Here is a 20,492-nt window from a genome sequence, read left to right as displayed (position 1 = left end):
ACACACACACAATAACAGTAACTGAAAAGCTTTTGAAAAAGCATTTATAAAAATTGGACGTGCCTAATAAGCAAATTAAACAAAGGTATGGACAAGGTCTAGCTAGGCCAGAAAAGAAAGCATTCATCTCACACCATAAAGGGCGTGAAGAATGTCCTGAATTTCTTTTGTACAATTTTGAAGCTGATAAAAATATGATCCAATTTCCACACAAATCAAGTCTGTCTGACCATGTGGAAAGCAACCTGAGAAAGCACCACCAGGGAGGACAATAACCTGCTGTCATCACTGCCAGCATGATGAGAAAGCAAATGGAGGCTTTAGCTGGAACCATCTCAATAGAACAGGCTGTGGAATACTCTGATCTGGTCCACTGAGGGAGCACCCACCATCTTACATGCTGGCAGATGTTGGCACACATCTCACCACAGGAAGTACCACATGTGGGGACCGCACAGCAGGGCAGGCAGAAGAAATGAGCGAACCAGGCAAACTCAGTGCAGTCGTACTTTACCGTCTGAACAGCAAGGTCTTCTTTGGGAAGAACACTCGTGGACAGGCAATTCAGAGAGCTTGCACACCCACTTCAGTGAAGGCCACCTCACAATCACAAACGACTGTGGTGTGGCAACCACAGAGATTGCCAATTCAGTTCTCTGTCAAGGAAGAGGAAGTAGCTGTTTGGGGATAACAACCTTTATGTGGATCCAAATAACAGGAAGGGGCCTTTTTGTTTTCTTCTTTTCTGTTTTGCTTTGTTTTTCTTTATTCAGGAAACACCCCCTACATCCTGACAGCTGTGGGCTACAATAGGGAAGAAGCAAGGCTTTCAGAGAGAATTTCTACATTCCCATCACTGACAAACTCCCGCAAGGAATGCTGCTTACATTAAGGGAGTTCAACTTAGACAGTTTTCACATGCCTATCCTCTTTCTCTTCGTTGGCTTCCACCAACAAATAGGGGATGAAGAGGAAGAAGAGGGAGGTGGTGATGTTGAGAGTATGATGTTGGAGGGGGAGGTAGTGGTAGATCTGGGGTGATGGTGGAGGTATTGGAGGTAGAATGGTGGTGGTGAGGGTAGAGGAGAAGAAAATGGTAGATATGGGGTGGGGGTGATGGTGGCCAAGGGCTATGTGCATGGGGAGGGAAGGTAGCACAGCCCCACTGTCTGGTCAACTATGGGACTCCTGCAAGCATCTCAGAAAGACATTGTAGTAGTATGGAAGTGAAAGACCTGGATAAATCCAGACCCCTCTAGCAGGCTCTAGAATAGAGCCAAAAATCCAGCAGGAAAAATAGAGCCAAAAATCTAGCAGGAAGAGAAGAGCCAAAAAATCTAGGTTAGCCGGTTCAGTGACTCTGTTCCAGGAACTAGCTGACCATAAAGTTAGATTACAGTCTTGTGAATAATCTTGAGAAACGGGGAGTTACCCCCTGTGATTATCACTGGTATTTTCAGAATTTTCCAAAGATACCCTCCCTATCCCTTTGGGTTGTGGTTTTTTCCCTTAAATACCCCTTCCCCCAGCTACTCGGTTTCGAACTCCTCTACCCCTGCGTGGGAAATGAGTTTTGCCCCAGCGCACTGGTTCCTATCAATAAACCTTGTGTGATTGCAGCAAGGACGGTCTCTCGTGAGTTCCTGGGGGGTCGTGTTATCCCGAGACTTGAGTGAGAGTCTCACCACTCTGGGGGTCTTTCAGAAGGAGTTGTGGGAGTAGGCTGAAGCTCAACTTTGCCTGAACATGATAGTTCATCTTCTGAGGCACCAGTCAGTGGCTGTGACTTCTACTTCCTCCGGTGTAAATAGGGAGCAACTGGCTTCTTTGGGTAAAGATAGAGCTAAATGAAAAAACAGATAGGAGGGCACGAAATGAGAACCCAATCCTACTATAGACTTTAGAAGCGGCTTGCCTCATCTTCAGAATGCACGCTCCTGATTCATCTCGCTCAGTCTTTGCACTTTGTGCTCCTGTAGCTCACTGTTTCCAGGCACTAATGAGTCAGCTCCTTTCACACCCTCAGATGTTCCCTGCTGTACCCACACACGCCTGCTCCCACTTCTGAATAACCAGTGTGTCCGTGACAAATGCTACACTTCATGTGTTCTTTGGCTCTTGCTGTTCTGTTTGTCATCAGCTGACACCCGGTAAATCAACCCATTCCTTAAGGAGCAGCTGAAATTTCCTTTCTCGGTGACCTGTCACTGACGCTACGTTGAATCGATTCATCACCGATGTCTCCATTCTCCTGTGGGGCTAAACAGCTGGCAGCACACTTCAAACTTCACTGAGATTTTTCCTCATTTCTATCTTGAAACAGCACTGATTCTCTCCCTGCGCAATGCTGTAGCCCTTTAATACGGCTCCTCATGCTGCAGTGACCCTTGACCATAACATTATTTTTGTTGCTCCTTCATAAGCGTAATTTTGCTACTCTTATGAATCATAATGTAAATAGCTGTATTTTCTGATCGTCTTAGGTGAGCCCTGTGAAAGGGCAGTTCGACCAGCAGGTTGAGAGCCACTATGGTAAACGTAAGATGTTAGAGGTGAGTCACTTGTCTTGCCTAGTGTCTAGCACAAACTCTGCAGTATTGAGAAGGCTAAGCTAAACAAAGCAATTTTGAATCACTTTGTAAAGGCTAAATCTTACATGGAAATTCACCATATCAGTGTTTAGTTCTCCCTTTTCTACAGTGTGACCATTCAGCCAGGAGAATATAAATAACACACATTCCTACCTCTACAGTATTTCTAGTCTTTTAAAATGAATAGGATATAAATATACCTACATATGTTCTATAAACTATTTTTATTAATACTGTAGCACTCTACCCATCAAAGACTTAGCAAAATATAATTTTGCTAGATCAACCATTAAAGGAACAGCATGAACATATATAAGCAATTTCACATTATCACTTTGTTCTTCCTCCTGTCCAAATATAAGCCAGTTCTTGAACTGGAATCCTCTTACTACAGCCCCCCCCCCGAATGCTGCCATTACAATTCTGTGCCACCATATCCATCCTGATTGATTAGTTATTTAGCTAGCTAGCTAGTTAGTTTTCATTTTTAAGACAAGAGACTGATCTTGAACTCATGCTCCACCCATCAGCCTTCTGAGTACTGGGTTACAGGCCTGCAGCAGCATGCTTACCCTGAGCTTCACTGGGTTTTTTCTTCTTCTTGTTTGTTTGTTTTTGTTATTTTTTTTTGTTTGGTTTGGTTTTTTGAGACCAGGATTTCTCTGTGTTGCTTTGGAGCCTGTCCTGGAACTAGCTCTTGTAGACCAGGCTGGCCTTGAACTCAGAGATCTGCCTGCCTCTGCCTCCCGAGTGCTGGGATTAAAGGTGTGTGCCACCACCGGCCCGGCAGGTGCTTCAGTGTTAATGCATGAAGTGAAGTGCACATAATTATCAGAAGCTCAGGCCCCAGCACAAGCTTTGCATGTGGATCTTTAAGTGTTAGGATTCAAGGCGTTGACTAAGCTGACCTGAATGTGCTCTTAATTCTTTACTAAGTCAACACTGACGGTTGTAAATAGCCTCAGCAACTATGGCTGAATGCCTTTGTAAAGTAACTCATTTTAACCTGCATTTTGTCATAGCAATTACTTATAAACCTTCTTTTGGATAATGGAAAGTCATTAGAAGCTCTCTGGTTTTCACCGTCTAAAATGCACAGAGCTTACTCGGAAATTTTTATCTAATTTTTTTATTGATTAATCTTTAATTTGTATATTACACATATGAATTATTCATAGGCTGAAAATACTCACAGCACTGAAAATTCCTAGTGGAAAAAAGTAACTGTGTAATTGTGATTCTGAAACTGTCACAATTCTAAGCTCCTTGCTGCTGATCAATTGCTCATACACTGTGATTAATAATGCAGGGTTTCCTGGGAGCACAATTGTATCAGAAAGCAGCTGACTGTATGTGTAGACGTGAATTTGCTGCTCCAAGCGGTCCCATTCTCACACTGTCCGTGCATAACAGTGGGGTGGATCCCTAATTCTATTCTTAGAACGCAGCGACACATCTCAGGCAGCTAAGCAGAAGCTAGCATGTTAAATCAGAAAGCAAAGTGTGGCGGAAAGGAAGTACAGAAGCTGAAAGCGAGTCATGTCCCGTTGTGCGAGGGAAGAAGCTGTTCTCAAAGGAAAGGTGAAATCACAGGAAAATTAGCACCCTGGATCTTTGGAAAGTTCTAAATAGTGGCCAGTTATTATCTTCATGTCAGTCTTTGTCTGGTCACCAGTTGCATTTTATTTTGGCCAAAATTGAACCACCTAATACAGCCAAGGAATGTCATGCTAGTGACACAGTTTCAGAGAAGGTAGTTGCAAGAAGCTCTGGACTGCATCATGAATGAAACCCGCACAAGAATGCAGGATGAGAAGTTAGTAATGGATGCAAAGTTGAAGTCAGGTAGGAGAGGCCTCCCAGGATTCCATCACACATTAAGTGAAAATGGTTAGTGATAGCTTCTTTATTTTAATTTCCAAATAACTAGAAGAAGGGGGTTTTTTAAAAGGCTATTGCCATTTGGAATAAATAAATGTTTTAGACGTTGAACATTCTGTTTGCATTGATTATTCTTTATATTAAGATGTGCATAAATATGTACAATTATGCTAATTAAAAATCTTTAAAAATTGTCTACCAAATGCTAGTTCAAATATTTTATAAAACTCATTAAACTTCCTCAAAACGGTCTCTGCTCTCCAGATAACCTGGAAAATGGAAAATCAATGACAATGCGATGTTTGCATTATTTCAGGTATTCACCCACAGGGTCTTAGAAAACGCTGTCAGGAAGCATGGCTGCAACCGAATACCTCAGGAGTTTTCTAGGGCTCACTCTGAACCTTCAGACTCAAAGACTAATGTTTGGGCAAGTAGTCTAAGTCTGTGGGACTCAGGACCAGCTTCCTGAGGTGCAAATCTGTGCAGTTTGGCTGACTTGAAGCTGTTGTTTTGTACAAAAAGCCCCATGTTTTGATCTGCTCTAAGCTCTGCAAATTATGCTACAGACGTGTGTAAGTGCAGCTCTGAGAGCTCAAAAGAGAGCAAGATAATGTCACCTCTTCCTTTTAGTATTATCTCTTATTGATTTATTTCCTACTGAAAATTTCTTTTCTTTCTTTTTCTCCACCGTGGAATTACATTTCAATGACCGGTCCATAACACGGCAGCAGTATTCATTTCTGCCTAGTGCTTCATCCTTCACCCATTGCTCCTCCTGGGGAATAATCTGGAAAAAATATATGTTTACAGAACCGATTTGTATGCAGAAACCGCCAATCCCAGATTAGACGAATGAGAAGTAAACATCCACCATCATCGGAGCATTTGAACAGCTGTGTTCAGAATTACCATCTCAGTGTCATTTTTAGCACTTGGTTCTACCCCCAGTTCTTATCAGCAGAACACAGGGACCAGAACGTTGCAATCAAGCAGAGAATAACAAAGAGATAGTTGGGAGCCTGGAGATGGCTTGGGACAAAGTGTTTCCCATGCAAGCAGGAGGAGTAAGATTTGGAAGTTCCCAAATAATATTTCTAAAATATTAAAATCATTATGCATTTAAAGATAACACTTTTTCTTAAAGATTTTTTTTGAATTCCCCAAGAATGCCCCCATTATTGTGTTCAGGGGCAGATTATATAGAGATAGCCACACCCCACCAGAAACCACTCTCCTGCCATCAGGAACTCCTGAAGGTCTCGTGGTCAGAGCAGCTGTAGGCACTCAGATCAGGGGATTACAAGAAATTCAGGATCTGGGGTCTCACTGCTCCCAACATAACTAGCTGAAAGAAAGTGGAAGTCTCCCAATCTTGAATAAAATTTTGCAATAACCTGTAAGTTCTTAGAAGCCTTGCCAATGTAAAGTATTGAATCTAATACACTGCATTTCATAGCAATAACAAGGCCAGAGATTTGTATGCTGTTTTATTGTATGCTACAACCAGTGTATATAAAATAGTTAAACCTTGTGAAACAGAAATCCATGAAGATTCAGAGAGGTAGATGTTAAGGATTGACAAGTAAAGACTGTGTATTATGGCACGTGTTAGAGAAGCTTCTATACAGACTTCAGAATACTCACTGGTTCATGAAAAGTGGTTTAAGAAACCTCAAGATAGCTGACTACAAAAAGGAGCAGACTTTCTGGGGTCTGAAGTGATTTGTACTAGAAGACACTCAGGTCAGCAGAGGGTCATGTAGAGCATTCTGCAGACAGAACTGTTTCAAGTCTGCAGCTGCCTAGGAAAACTTCACACAGTTGATCCCAGCCTCCAGCCGGAGCTGCTGAACCACGTTTTTCATGGTGGCCACGCTAGAGGAACCCTACATGGCGCTCTGGAGAGCCATGCCGACTCGTCGGTCCGGGTGAGGGATGGCAGGTCGCAGGGCGGTGGGGGGGGGGCTTAAAGATGTTTTAAAATCAGTTGTTGTCAGGGTTTCTGTCCTGATCAGTTCCCACAATTGTTAATTCCCAAAGAAACCACACAGAGGTCTACATTAACTATAAACTGATTGGCCTAGTATCTCAAGCTTCTTATTAACTCTTATAACTTATATTAGCCCATTATTCTTTCTTTTTGGGGGGGGATTTTTCGAGACAGGTTTTCTCCGTAGCTTTTGGTTCCTGTCCTGGAACTAGCTCTTGTAGACCAGGCTGGCCTCGAACTCACAGAGATCCGCCTGTCTCTGCCTCCCGAGTGCTGGGATTAAAGGTGTGAGCCACCACCGCCCGGCTTAGCCCATTATTCTTTTCTGTGTTAGCCACATGGCTCAGTACCTTTTTCAGCGAGGCAGTCACATCTTGCTTCTTCTGTGGCTGGGCCAGGACTGTAGAAGGAGCTTGCTTCTTCCCAGAATTCTCCTGTTCTCATTAACCCACCTCTATTTCCTGTTTGGTTGTCCCACCTATACTTACTGCCTGGCTACTGGCCAATCAGCATTTATTTAAAATATAATTGACAGAATACAGACCATTGTCCCACACCACTATCAGTGAAAATAAATACTTATGTAACATGTTTGTCTGTGATTTGATTCAAGACTATGATACCAGAACTGATAAATCACCATCCCTGTTAGAAGATTGTATGTTCCTACATGAGAAAGAATGGAAAATAAATGAACAATGTCCAATTATCTTCATCTACATTAAAAAGATAATTAAAGAAATGGGGTTATTTTTGCCCTTAGAAATCAATGCATAGAGACTTTTGAAATCTTCTTAAAGAAATAGACTGGTCTCCAGGGTATAATATGATTTTAGCTATTGCATGAAACCCAGAAAGAATAAGCCAATTAGATGAAGGTAGGTCAGACCTTTAAATACTTTGAAACACAGTGTTGCATACAGTATGCAGGGGACAGATATCATTCTTATTCTAATCATGGGAAGAGTTTCATGAGGGTCTTAGGATTATCTTCCCCATGTAACACTGAGATTCCCTCCTCCTGGTGTTGTTATGTTCAATTAAGATGTATATAACTATACCTGTTCTGAGCCCATGCTATCAGGTTCTCATTCTCACTTATCTGGAAGGATCGAACATATGTATCCGAAAAGTGTGGCTGTCTAGTTGCCTTCCCAGATGTTTTCATCTTAAATTGACAGAATGGACTCCCTGAGGTTTAAGGTTTTCTCTGTGTGAGTTAGCATCTTGGTCTCTAGTCATTCTTATTAACCGAGACATAGATGAGGCTGGTTTCTGAGCACAGAAAGGTGAATATCTGCCTCTGGACTGTAGTGATGTCACCTGGTAAAGAAATATACCATCCTGAGGCATTCTGACAACGTGACAACTGACTTTCGAAAGACAAAATTCTCCATTCATGCTCATGACACGTACACTAAGACGTACTGAGACCAAATCAATGAAATAGGTGGCTCAGAGGGTAAAAGTTGCTTGTCATACAGTCTGACAATCTGAATTCAATCCCTGGAACTCATGTGATGGGAGAAGAGAACTTATTCACTCAAATTACCCTCTAATCTACCTGCGGATACCATAGCATGCACACGCACTCACGCACACACACATACACATGAGCAAAAAAATTAAAAATTTAAACTCTAAAATAATGCCCTATCATAAATATGAAAGCAACATAGTAATCCCTGCCTGAAATGCATGGTAATGAGTGAGAGAATGGAAGCTCACTCTCCAGCTGACATTTAGCTTTGCCAGGGGGCTAAGGGAGAAAGGGTTCTCTAGAAGGAAGAATCCATCCCAAAGATCCAGAAAATGTAAGAAAACATGGGAAGAAGAGCAGAGTTTAGAGTGTCTCAAGTGTAGACAGAGGGAGGTTTGGTAGCTGCCATTGGACTTGTGGAAGATGACAAAGATGTGAGAGATTGCATACATGTTTCTGGTGAATAACAAACTAGGTTGAGAAAGTACTGCGTGCCAGGCCCCGAGGAAGCTTCTTTGGGACACACCATTAAATCAGATCTGACATGATAGTGTAACAGATGGAAAGAAGGTTTAATCAGAAGGCTGCTGACGATGTTTTGATAAAGTCATTCCATACCTATGGTAGCGTATAGCAAAGCTAAGGGATGCAGACCTGAGACCTTGGTGAGACCTTCTCACAAGACTTTGAACTTGAGTCTTGGAACTAGATTTGAAGAGGGTTCCAGCCACTCCTTACCATGGTGATGTCTCTGCCTCCACTGTTTATACCAATCAGGTCTGAAGGAATGCCTCCTGTCCAGAAAATCTAGACATTTGGGTATGTATTAGGCAAAATGTACCTATGTGAGCAGCCACTGGTTAAAAAAAAGTTGATGTTTGAATCCCTATTGCACCTGCCGTACGGACAACATTGTTGTGTTGCCATTATCCAATGTTGAAACATTTGCTATTCTGGAATCACTGGGGATTCAGAGAGAGCAGCTTCACTGGGGTGTGTGTGCTGAGAGAGCAGGGAAATGCTAGGCTGATGAGGAGGTAGGAAATAAGAACAGGGAGCCACAGAAAATAAGTAAATGATTCTTAGTACCAAGGCCTGGTACAGAGGCTTTGCTATTATTTGCTTATCTACAAGAGTCTTAAATTCAGGAAAATAAAGCAAGCATTGGTGAAGAAAGTCTTAAGGTCCAGGAAATTCAGTAGGATGAGCAAATATAGCTGCATCCTTATGATTTATCCTAGATCTTAACTGATCAACAAAAAAAAAAGCAACTTAATAAATGACTTCAATGTGTGGTATATATTTATGGAAAGATGCTATGCAGAGCATGTGCGTATAGCAAAAATAATGTGTAGCAGCCTGCTCCCACAGTAACATGTCTGTCGGTGAAATGACTCCACAATTCATTGGTTTTCTCATTTGCTCTTACCCTCCCAAAACCCATTTGGTCTCAGACCTTCTGTCCACATCAGCTCCTCAATAGTGTCCTCATTAACACGTAAGTACAAAAGTGAACACAGGTCTTCAACAAATATAACACATATACTGTAGAAATAGTATATATATATATATATATATATATATATATATATATATATATATATATATATATATATATATGTAAGAGTCTTGAAGATGGGCAGATAGCTCAGTAAGCAAGAGCACTGGATGATCTTGCTGAGGATCTGAGTTCAGTTCCCAACATCCATGTTGGACGGATGACAACTGCCTATAACTCCAGCTGCAAGAGGTCTGATGCCCTCGTCAAGCCTTCATAGATACCTGCACTTACAGGCACATACTCAAAAATTAAATGCACACACATATGCACACGCAAACACATGCACACATTAAAAATAAAATAAAGGCCGGGCGGTGGTGGCGCACACCTTTAATCCCAGCACTCGGGAGGCAGAGGCAGGCGGATCTCTGTGAGTTCGAGACCAGCCTGGTCTACAAGAGCTAGTTCCAGGACAGGCTCCAAAACCACAGAGAAACCCTGTCTCGAAAAACCAAAAATAAATAAATAAATAAATAAATAAAATAAAGAAAGAAAGAACTATTTTCCCTCTTAATTTTCTCATATGATATACCATACTGATGTTCATCATAGAAATTATAGCTTCCAAAATCTTAAGAATACTTTCATTATTCCACATCATAAATCCATTAAGTACATCCAAAGCATGATGTATTTTATATCTTTTATGTTCTTTCCTACATTAAAGTTGAATGACTGTATGATTAAGTTTAGTTTTATTCTTTCTTTTTTACAGGATTACCCCTATAAGTAGAGGTACAAATATCATTGCCATATATTAGACACTGGAGAAAAAAATGAGATCAAAGTATCTATAAAATGTGCTCACCTTTCAGTTATGACAGACTATGGGAAGAACAGAAGGTCAATAAGTTAAATTGAAATTAGAATGACTTCAAGTTAAGTAGCAAAAAATAGATTTAAGGATGAGTCCCAGGCAGTGTCCAACACTGGCATGTGTCCTTACCAGGCACCTGTGCCTGATGGCACTCTGTTACCCTTTTGTAGGGAAGAAAAATAAAATGTCAGCAGTCATAATCCAAGAATTAGATTATCTCCTTGTGCTCAGAGTAATGAATTCCATTAATATGCATATCAGGCACCATAATAACCACTTTGTAATTGCTAGTCTTATAAACCCTTAAATCAACCTAATTAATTAAAATTGAGTCCTAGTTCTGTAGACTAGATAAGAGAGACATAGAAGAAAGTAAATAAATGATCCAATATGCCACCACAGTGAGCAAAAGAGTCAGGACTGAACCCACCAGTCACAATGTCATCTGTGCCACAGACCTCAGGACTTCCTGGAAAGGATGGGTGATATTTGTGGGATTTGCAATGGAGGCTAAATTACTTCCAGAGTGGACATTCATTCAGTAGACTTTATAATTATGTGGACAGTGCTTTATCACGTGCAAATCACCTCACCTACCTCATACCCCGTGTGCTCGTCTCACAACACCCCTGGAGACTCCATTCCACAAGTGACTCCTATAACTTCTGCCCCCTCTTTGAAATTGCACTTGTTCAGAACAGACAGAACTCAAGGCTTTTATCCACAAGCCTCTGCCAGCTCCACTTTAACACGCTACTTAGACATCCTCGTGTGTTTTAGTTACTTTTCTATTGCTAGGATCAGACACCCTGACCAAGGCAACTGATAAAGGAAAATGTTTAGGCTTACAGTTTTGGAGGGTTGGAATCCATGATGGCAAATCAGCAAAAGCATAGTGGCAGAAACAGCTAAAGACACATTATCTCAAAATAGAGAAGCTAAATAAGAAGGTGAACCCAAAGAAAAACATATAGGCATCCTCCTGAATATTAACCTTCATCAGGCGATGAAAGGAGACAGAGACAGAGACCCACATTGGAGCACCGGACTGAAATCTCAAGGTCCAAATCAGGAGCAGAAGGAGAGGGAGCACGAGCAAGGAACTCAGGACCGCGAGGGGTACACCCACACACTGAGACAATGGGGATGTTCTATCGGGAACTCACCAAGGCCAGCTGGCCCGGGTCTGAAAAGGCCTGGGATAAAACCGGACTTGCTGAACATAGCGGACAATGAGGACTACTGAGAACTCAAGAACAATGGCAATGGGTTTTTGATCCTACTGCACGTACTGGCTTTGTGGGAGCCTAGGCAGTTTGGATGCTCACCTTACTAGACCTGGATGGAGGTGGGTGGTCCTTGGACTTCCCACAAGGCAGGGAACCCTGATAGCTCTTTGGGCTTACGAGGGAGGGGGACTTGACCGGGGGAGGGGGAGGGAAATGGGAGGCGGTGGCGGGGAGGAGGCAGAAATCTTTAATAAATAATTAAAAAAAAAAACAGCAAGCAGGATGGAAAACACACAGAGAGTTGCAGAAGTCCTTTGAAACCTCAAGCTCTATCCAGTGACACACCTCTTCTAACAAGGCTACACTGCCTAATCCCTTTCAAACTGTTCCATCAACTGGGACCAAGTAGTCAAACCTATACATCTACAGGGACCATTCTCCTTCAAACCACCACAATGCAAAACTAGGATAGAAGTAGGGCATCCACTGAAAGAAAACTTATGAGTCACCCCTATGGCAATTTCGGAAGCTTAAAACCAGTTTATCATTTGATTTCGAGAAATGCAATATGGCCTGATTCTTTGTCTATTAATGATTTCGGTTCTAACTGAAAAATCCTTGGAAGGAATCCTAACTTCCAACTACAGGAGGCCTTGAAAGATGAGTAACACCTATATGCTCTGATGCAAAAGGCAAAGGGCAACCTGGTACTAGGAACATGGGAGAACTTAAAGGGAAAGAAGACTCATGATATCAGACAAATCCCTCCCAGGGTTGATAGATGGTTACATAACTAAGGACAAAGAGAAAATTTAGTCAAGCATTATATTCCTTATCCATGCTCTAAATTAAGCCCAAATGTGAAATGTGTCTGTGCAATTGAGAGCTACTTTCTTCATCAACATCTCATTGGCAACCAAGTGTATTTTAAAGTGTGTTTGGTCATGCACTTATGTCAAGTTGCGTTATAAAATTAATGTTTAGAAAATGGGTGAAAAGAGAAAGCTGTGAAAGAAAGTCACCCAAACAGATTTTCAGTGAGTTATAAATAAGGAGCCCCTGAGCATGGTGGGAAGAGAAAAATGACTCGCGACAGTTGCCCTCTGGTCTCCACATACACCGGGTGCACCTGCACTCTCTCTCTCTCTCTCCCTTTCTCTCTCTCTCTCTCTCTCTCTCTCTCTCTCTCTCTCTCTCACACACACACACACACACACACACACACACACACAGTACTTGTATACACAGTGACTATATTGCAGAGAGATTTTTTTTAATACTAAAAGAAAGGTAAGAATAAAAAAATCTAGGTTGTTTTCATTGTAACTGCTGGAAGATAAAAAACTGTTATTCATGATTTATGGAAAGACCAGCTTATTTGGGGGGAAGGGCTTATAACCCAGAATTCTGGAAAATGTGGGAAGCACGGATATGTAAAGAGCACAAGTTAATATTTAAGTGACACTCACATGCCTCTAAAAGTGTGACAGAAAGTAGTTCGGTTTTTTTGAAATTTGTTTTTATTGATTTTATTGAGCTATACATTTTTCTCTGCTTTCCCTCCCTTCATCTCTCCTCCCCTTCAACCCTAGCCCATGGTCCCCATGCTCCCAATTTACTCAGGAGAGCTTATCTTTTTCTACTTCCCATGTAGATTAGAAGCATGTATGTCTCTCTTAAGGTCCTCATATTGTCTAGGTTCTCTGAAATTATGAATTGTAGGCTGGTTTTCTTTGCTTGTAGACAGAAATGAAGCCATATGTTTTGTTGGTGAAGGAGAGCTTGTGATGTGGGAAATCATCTAAACATCTTAATGAAAAACTGGTCAGTAAGAATGCAGCCATTCTTGCATACTTAAGTTACTTAGAGAATGTATTCAGCTCAGGGTAACACACACTGCACCTTATCTTCGGCCTCCCAGCAACAGAACATATATCTGGGGATGTCTTGCTTACAAAGTTGGCACTCACTGGGAAATGATGACTCACGGGTGTGATCTGGAAACTCTGCAAAGCAACTGAGGGCCTGGATTCACACTCTTGCTTCTCCCCACCTCCGTATTCTGAGCCTCTGCATTCACGTTTGTAGGTGTTGCGTGACTTCCTGGGGAAATATGAGCATCTCTTTGTCACAGATAGGATACACATAGAACAAAGTAACTGTTCCTTGCAAGCAACAGTTATCAAAATCTCACTTGACTCCCTGACATTTGTGGTCCCAATCAACAGAATTCACAGAAGACCAACAATTACTATAGAAGATAGAAGTTATTACAAAGTGAAGTGAGCCGTCTTCAAGAGATGAGAGTGGGAAATGCGTTACACACACACATTGAATATGTAAATATTACATATTTATTTTTGTATTTTAGTATTGAATATTTATATTATATATTTTGCCTATACATAATATTAATGTAATTCCAACATGAGAATTTTTTCTCAACATCTTCATAATTAGGAATATATAAACTGATCCAATTAAGGACATTTATAGCAGGTCTAGCCATACTTACTTTTCACTTGTTGATAACAGACAAAAAAGAGAATTTCTTCACATTTCTTTCCTTTGATGCTTTCACAAGGCCTTCTCAGGGGACTCTCCATGCGGAGGAAGCACATCAAAGTTGGCAATTAGTGTTTTGATCAAGACTGTATGCCACATTTCATTATTCAATTTGTATCCAGGATTTTGACCTTTGAAGAGAATTTTCCTTTCTACTTAAAAACCAAAGGATTTTCTTTCATGTGAAATAACCTTCTTACTCTTACCAATTAGGGATTTTTGTTGGTGGATTTTTATAAAAGCCACTTAAAAAATTCAACTTCATTCAAGAGTCAGTGATTGTTGAAGAGATGTCAGTGACATTTCTTGGATGATTGTGATTGTCTTTCCATCAGGCATGAAGATCTCATGTATGATTTATAGCAGGCAGATCTATGTATGACTTCCAATAGTTTATCCCTGAAACAAAGGTCTAAAGGTCTTTCTCTATTTCTCTCTCTCTTTATATTTCTCTCTCCATTTCTCTCCAAAGGTCAGAGAATTCTAGCATACTTCTGCTCATTCTTTTGAAATAGGAGGTTTGACCTAGGGAGTGGCTGCCTTCAGGATATTTGGTCTAGGCTGGGTTCACTGCCTAAACAACAGAATGCTTTTCTCAGGAATCAATGACTTGATGTCTCTCTTTACTGCTCTCTCCTCCCCTCTCTCTTTCTCTCTCTCCCCCCCCCTCTTCACATGTGCACATGTGCACACACAAGTGGAAGTACGTGTGTGTGTGTGTGTGTGTGTGTGTGCACATGCATGTGGATACCGGAAGACATCCTCAGGTGTTGTTTCTCAGATGTCGCCCACCCAGTTTTTTAGACAATGGCCTCACTGGTCTAGAGCTTACTAGTGAAACCAAGACATCTGCCTGTCTCCACCTCTCCAGAGTCAGGATAACAAGCTGGACGATATCACACCCCACACTTTTCACGTGGGGTTTAGGAATCAAAGTCAGAAAGGTTCTCACACTTGCATCAACACTACTAACTGAGCTACCTCCCCACATCTATGGCCTTTTCTTCTTTTCTTTTTTTTTTCCTACTGAGTATCTTTCATTTACAGGTGTGGAAATTGATAATATTAAACAGAGAACACTAGATTATCTTCTAGAGTTGATGATATGAAAACATACTGTAAGGACTTACCTCAGCAATATCACTCTCAGGTTGTTTTTTTTTTTTTTTTGCATTTCTTCATCTATTTTGTAAGTAGGTGCCAGTAGCAATACACATGCCACAGTGTGTGTTTATGGGCTTCATTTTATGAGGACAATTTATGAGAGTGATTTCTCTCCTTGTCAGTTCCCCACGTGAACTCTGGGGCTCAAACTCAGATCATCAGACTTGGTGGCAAGTACCTTTAAGACCTGCTCAACCACCTTGCCAGTCCTGGATCTTGCTATTAATGTGGACAGAAGCCATGTACTTTCCCTTCTTTCATTATAAAAACAAACAGACCATCAAAAATTAAATAAACAGGCAAACAAAACTGGCCATCCTGGTCTCTGTGTATTCACTGATCACGTGGGGGGAACATCCACAAAGAGATTCTTCCGAGACAACTTAATGATGATTACGACTTCCAGATACATTGAAAAGATGAAAGTTGCAATGGAATTCTAAGTTTAAAGGACAGTGGATTCAATTTGTAAGTCTTAAACTAAACAACGTGCTGAGTTTTTCCTCCATCTCTTAAGCCTTAAGTAGATCACAAAGACAATAAAGTCTCAGTGTTTCATCATCCTCACACAGCCAGAAACTCCGAGCTTGCCAAGCACACAGGCAAGGCCAAGAATGAATGCTCTTGACAGTTACCGGAATTCCTCTCTGACTGTGATGTCGTGCGGTACAGTAGAAATTCCACTCAACCGTGAGACACCCACATACTTTCTCAAACATATGTCGTATCATAAGACTTTCCAGAATATAATTGTTCGTGGAAGCTCCTGAAGAAAATAGGAAATAAAACAAACTGGGATTATGTTTATATTTGGGTTGCTGTGTTTTGAGAATTTGTGAATCTGCAACTTTCAAATTTCATTTAAAATATCAGCTTATGCAAGAGCAATAATTTAAAATGCCTTCACTTCTATAGCAAAAAAGTCCCCATGCTAATTACGTAAGGCTCAGAGTTCAGCCAAGGTTCTTTGCTTTGTTTTATCTCTGGAAGGGAGGAGATAGCCAGACTTCTGTACGTGTCTGCAATTACAAGATAATAATAGGATGGTTATGATTCCTTTCTCTTAAATTTCTGTTTTATGTATTTCTAAAAATGAATGTACAATATGAAACTGAAAAGAAAAACAGCTTCAACACAACAGCTCTTCTCTTCAAAGAGGAAGAAATGGAAGGAATAAAATAGTATGCTAGATTGTTAATTTAGTAATAGTAATCTATTTTCAAATACCTATGGTATTAATGTTTAAAAACAATATGAGATAAATCTTTTTATCTTTTTTATTTTCTATTTTTAAAGCAATCATATTTTACATGCCAATCCCAATTCCTTCTCCCTCCTGACCTCCCTCTCCTCCCCCCACCTTCTCCCTACCCCCCTCCCACATCCACTCCTCAGAGAGGATGAGGCCTCCTTTGGGGAGCCAACAAAGTCAGATCACTTGGTGTAGGACCAAAGCCCTCCCCCTTGTATCTAGACTGAACAAGGTATCCCTCCACAGGGAATAGTCTCTGAAGAGCCAGTTCATGCACTAGGAGGTTCTACTGTTAGTGACCCCACAAGCTGCTCAAGCCACACAACTGTCACCCACATTCAGATGGTCTACTTCAGTGTTATGAAGGTTTCCCAGTTGTAAGTCTAGAGTCAGTGAGCTCCCACTGACTGGGTCAGCTGTTTCTGTGGGTTTCCCCATCATGGACTTGGTCCCTTTGATCATAATATTGCTCTTCCCTTTCTCTACTACTGAACTCCAGGAGTTTGGCCCGGTGCTCAGCTGTGGATCTTTGCATCCGCTCCCATCAGTTACTGGATGAAGGTCCTATGTTGACAATTAAGGTACTCATCAATCTGATTACAGGGGAAGGGTAATTAAGGAGATAAATCTTAAGACAATATTTTCATAGGACTTGATCTTTGTCGTGTAATAAAATCATTTGATGGACTCCATTGATAAAAATATTTGACTATCATGCATAAGGTCCAGGATTCAATACTCATTGCCACATAAACTAGCATCATGGAATGTGCCAGAAATCCCAAGATTCAGAAGAGAGAAGCAGAAGTATCAAAAGTCTCTGGTTATCTTCTGTTATGAAGATTTTTAGGTCAGTCTGGGATAGATAAGACCCCTCAACAATTACCAAAAAAAGGTTAAGAAGGCATTTTTGAAATGTTAGAAACGTCTTCAAATTTAGCTTACAAATTATTTTTTAATTTAATTATTTTTATGTGTATGGGTGTTTTGCCTGCATGTATGTATGTCTGTTTACCACATGTATGCCTGGTACCCAGAGAAACCAGAAAATGATCTCAGATCCTCTGAGACTGGATTTACAGAGAGTTGTTAGCATCCATGATGGTACTGAGAATTGAACCCAGGTCCTCTGGAAGAGTAGCCAGGTTTCTTAACCTCTGAGCCACCTCTCTAGCCCCCAGACTGATTTTTTAATTTCACAATTCTTAATTAACTTTGGGTTCTGATGTTTAGAGTTAAATAAACAAATACAACTCTTAAGAAGGTCTACATGTCCCTCGGGATTAGGTATCAAGGTTAGAGTTGTATCAAATTGTGTGTCTACTAGAAGTTACAAAGTTACATTGTAAAGAAGTTGGATTAATTTGGCACTTTGAAGTAAAAATGATGGCCTGGGAAAGTTTTGGCATGGGTAAACCTTCTGTTCCTGCTGATACCGTTTAGTGAAAATGGAAGCTGAATGGTTAAAGCAGAGAGATAAACATTAATTAGATCAAGCAGCGGTATTCATGGAAATTCTCATGGCTGTATGTCAGACATGTTACTGCGGAATACTGAATGATTTGTTCTAAAGACTCACCATTTTGTTTAACACATCCCATTTGGAATAAGACCCAGGTCAGGCAAGATAGAACATTAGCAGTAACTCCAAGTCCCAAGTGCGAGTTGAGCATGAAGCTAGCTGGCTTCATGAAGGCCAGGCCTGAGTGACCTGTTTGAATCCAGTTTTGAAGGCTCTATTTCTTCAGTGCTCCCTACTTTGATTCTCTCCCTGCTTTAGATCTTTCCTCCACCCCACCATGGTGCTAACTTGAATGTTTTCTGATTCTTAATGACCTGCTTTAGAAAATGTTGACCTCTGTGTAATGCTGCTGCCTGGGGTCTCTGCCCAAGATGGTACCAAAACAATAATAACTGAGCAATTCATCCATTCATGAAAACAGTTGGGCTACTTCTTGTGCAAAATTGGAGTAACATTAAAGAACACAGAGTTGGAAAACAGATAAAAGCAGATTTTTTTTACTGCAGACTAGGGTTGTGTTTATCACATCAAAGAGAGGCAGTGAATGACAGCAATTTCATAGGCTCATCATAAGGTTATACAAGATAATACATAGAGTAAGATAGATAGATTCTGAATACAGTAAGGTAGATCTTAAAATTTATAACAAAATTCTTCTTGAAGACCCCTTAACTTATGATCTGTTTCACATCCAAATGTAATAGGCATTACAGTTTTGTTTTTTAAGCATTCAGTGCTATCACACCTATGAACCACATCAACAAACAACACAGCACAATAACCAGGGTTCAGTAGTGCCACGCATACCTTGGTGTTAGCAGCAGCTAAGGAAGTGTTCTACCCCTGACCACTGAACAACACACACACAATTCACATTGCCTGAATCAATGAAAAGACAGAGGAAAGCACAGGAAATACCCAGCACTTGCTATCGTCAAAGACTCATTGGTCTTGCATATACATTCTGAACCCTGGCAAGTTTGGGGTTTAATTTTCATCAACTTTGACTTATATTAAAACAGAGTAAAGAAAATTCTGTGTTTGGTCTTAAAATAAAGATTAATAGACATTAATGCACATGTAACCACCAACCCATACGTAGTCTATGTAACAACTTCCAGATCATGTTTGTTTGTGGCATCTATTGTCTGGTCCTGCTGCTATGTAGCAGAAAAAGGCAAGGAGTATCAGTTCACTTCCAATACATTTATAAACCAACTGAATAGATGGGCAGCCAAGGGCTGGACTACTTCTGACCCTGTTTATAAATAAAATATTCCTAGATTTTATTACGTGGGAAACAACACCACATCAAACATATTTACAGTACAATTAAAGAGGTCCATTTATTTAAGAAGTCAGATCCCATTTCCAGGAACCATTAGGCTGTTCACCGCCTCTGTCAACAACACGCTGTACAATTAACTATGAAGCATTTCATGGAATTGAATCAAGTTTGACCTACATTATGGATGATTTCATCATGATGTAATTTTGATTGCTCTATCAAAGAAAATGATGCATCTTCCAATGGAAAAAGAATTCTGTGTAAAGCAAACATAATTATCGTTGTATTTGTGAGCCTTCATTTTAAATTAGAAATGAGTAGTCTCTCCCATTCTACTTCCTTTTCCTCTTCAACCTTTCCTTATCTCAGGTGCTAGACTGTTAGTTGTGAAAATGTAGAACGGAACTCAGAAAAAAGAAAAACAAGAGATTCTTTTCTACATTTTCTCTTTAGAGAACTATATTCCAACCTGTTTATAAATAAAATGATCTTTCTAATTTTTATTAGAAAATAGAGGATAGAGAAATAGCATAACTAAATTATTTTATTACATTTACTCATTCAGAGCATGCATGTAAATCAAAACAACTCTGAGATTCCATCTTATACTTGTTAGAATGGCCAAGATCAAAAACACTGATGACAGCTTATGTTGGAGAAATGTAGGGTAAAGGGAACACTTCTGCATTGCTGGTGGAAGTACAAACTGATACAGCCCCTTTGGATATCAGTATGGCACTTTCACAGAAAACTAAGAAATGACCTACCCCAAGTCCCAGCAATACAACTTTTGGTTATATACTCAAAGGATGCTCAATCCTACCACAAGGACATTTGCTTAACCATGTTCATAACAGCATTGTTTGTCATAGCCAGAACCTGGAAACAACCTAAATGTCCCTCGATCAAAGAATAGATAAAGAAGATTTGGTACATTACACAATGGAGTACTACAGTGAAAAAAAATAATGACATCTTGAAATTTGTGCGCAAATGGATGGATCTAGAAAACATCATACTGAGTGAGGTGACCCAGACCCAGAAAGACAAATATAATGTATACTCACTCATAAGTGACTTTTAGGCATAAAGAAAAAACAGCCTATAATTCACAATCTCAGAGAAAATAGACAACAAAGAGGACCCTAA

The 20,492-nt window shown here is 40.4% G+C and overlaps 1 pseudogene; it reads right to left on the bottom strand.

The window, feature by feature from the left end:
* Nucleotides 1–6,140: 6,140 nt before the first annotated feature.
* On the bottom strand, nt 6,141–6,367 carry LOC101987696 (annotated as a pseudogene).
* Nucleotides 6,368–20,492: the final 14,125 nt, after the last annotated feature.

The sequence above is a fragment of the Microtus ochrogaster genome, chromosome 21 (assembly GCF_000317375.1).
Source record: "Microtus ochrogaster isolate Prairie Vole_2 chromosome 21, MicOch1.0, whole genome shotgun sequence".
NCBI classification, from domain to species: Eukaryota; Metazoa; Chordata; class Mammalia; order Rodentia; family Cricetidae; genus Microtus; species Microtus ochrogaster.
The sequence above is the reverse complement of the archived record's forward strand: the minus strand, read 5'-3'. Positions and strand labels throughout refer to the sequence as shown.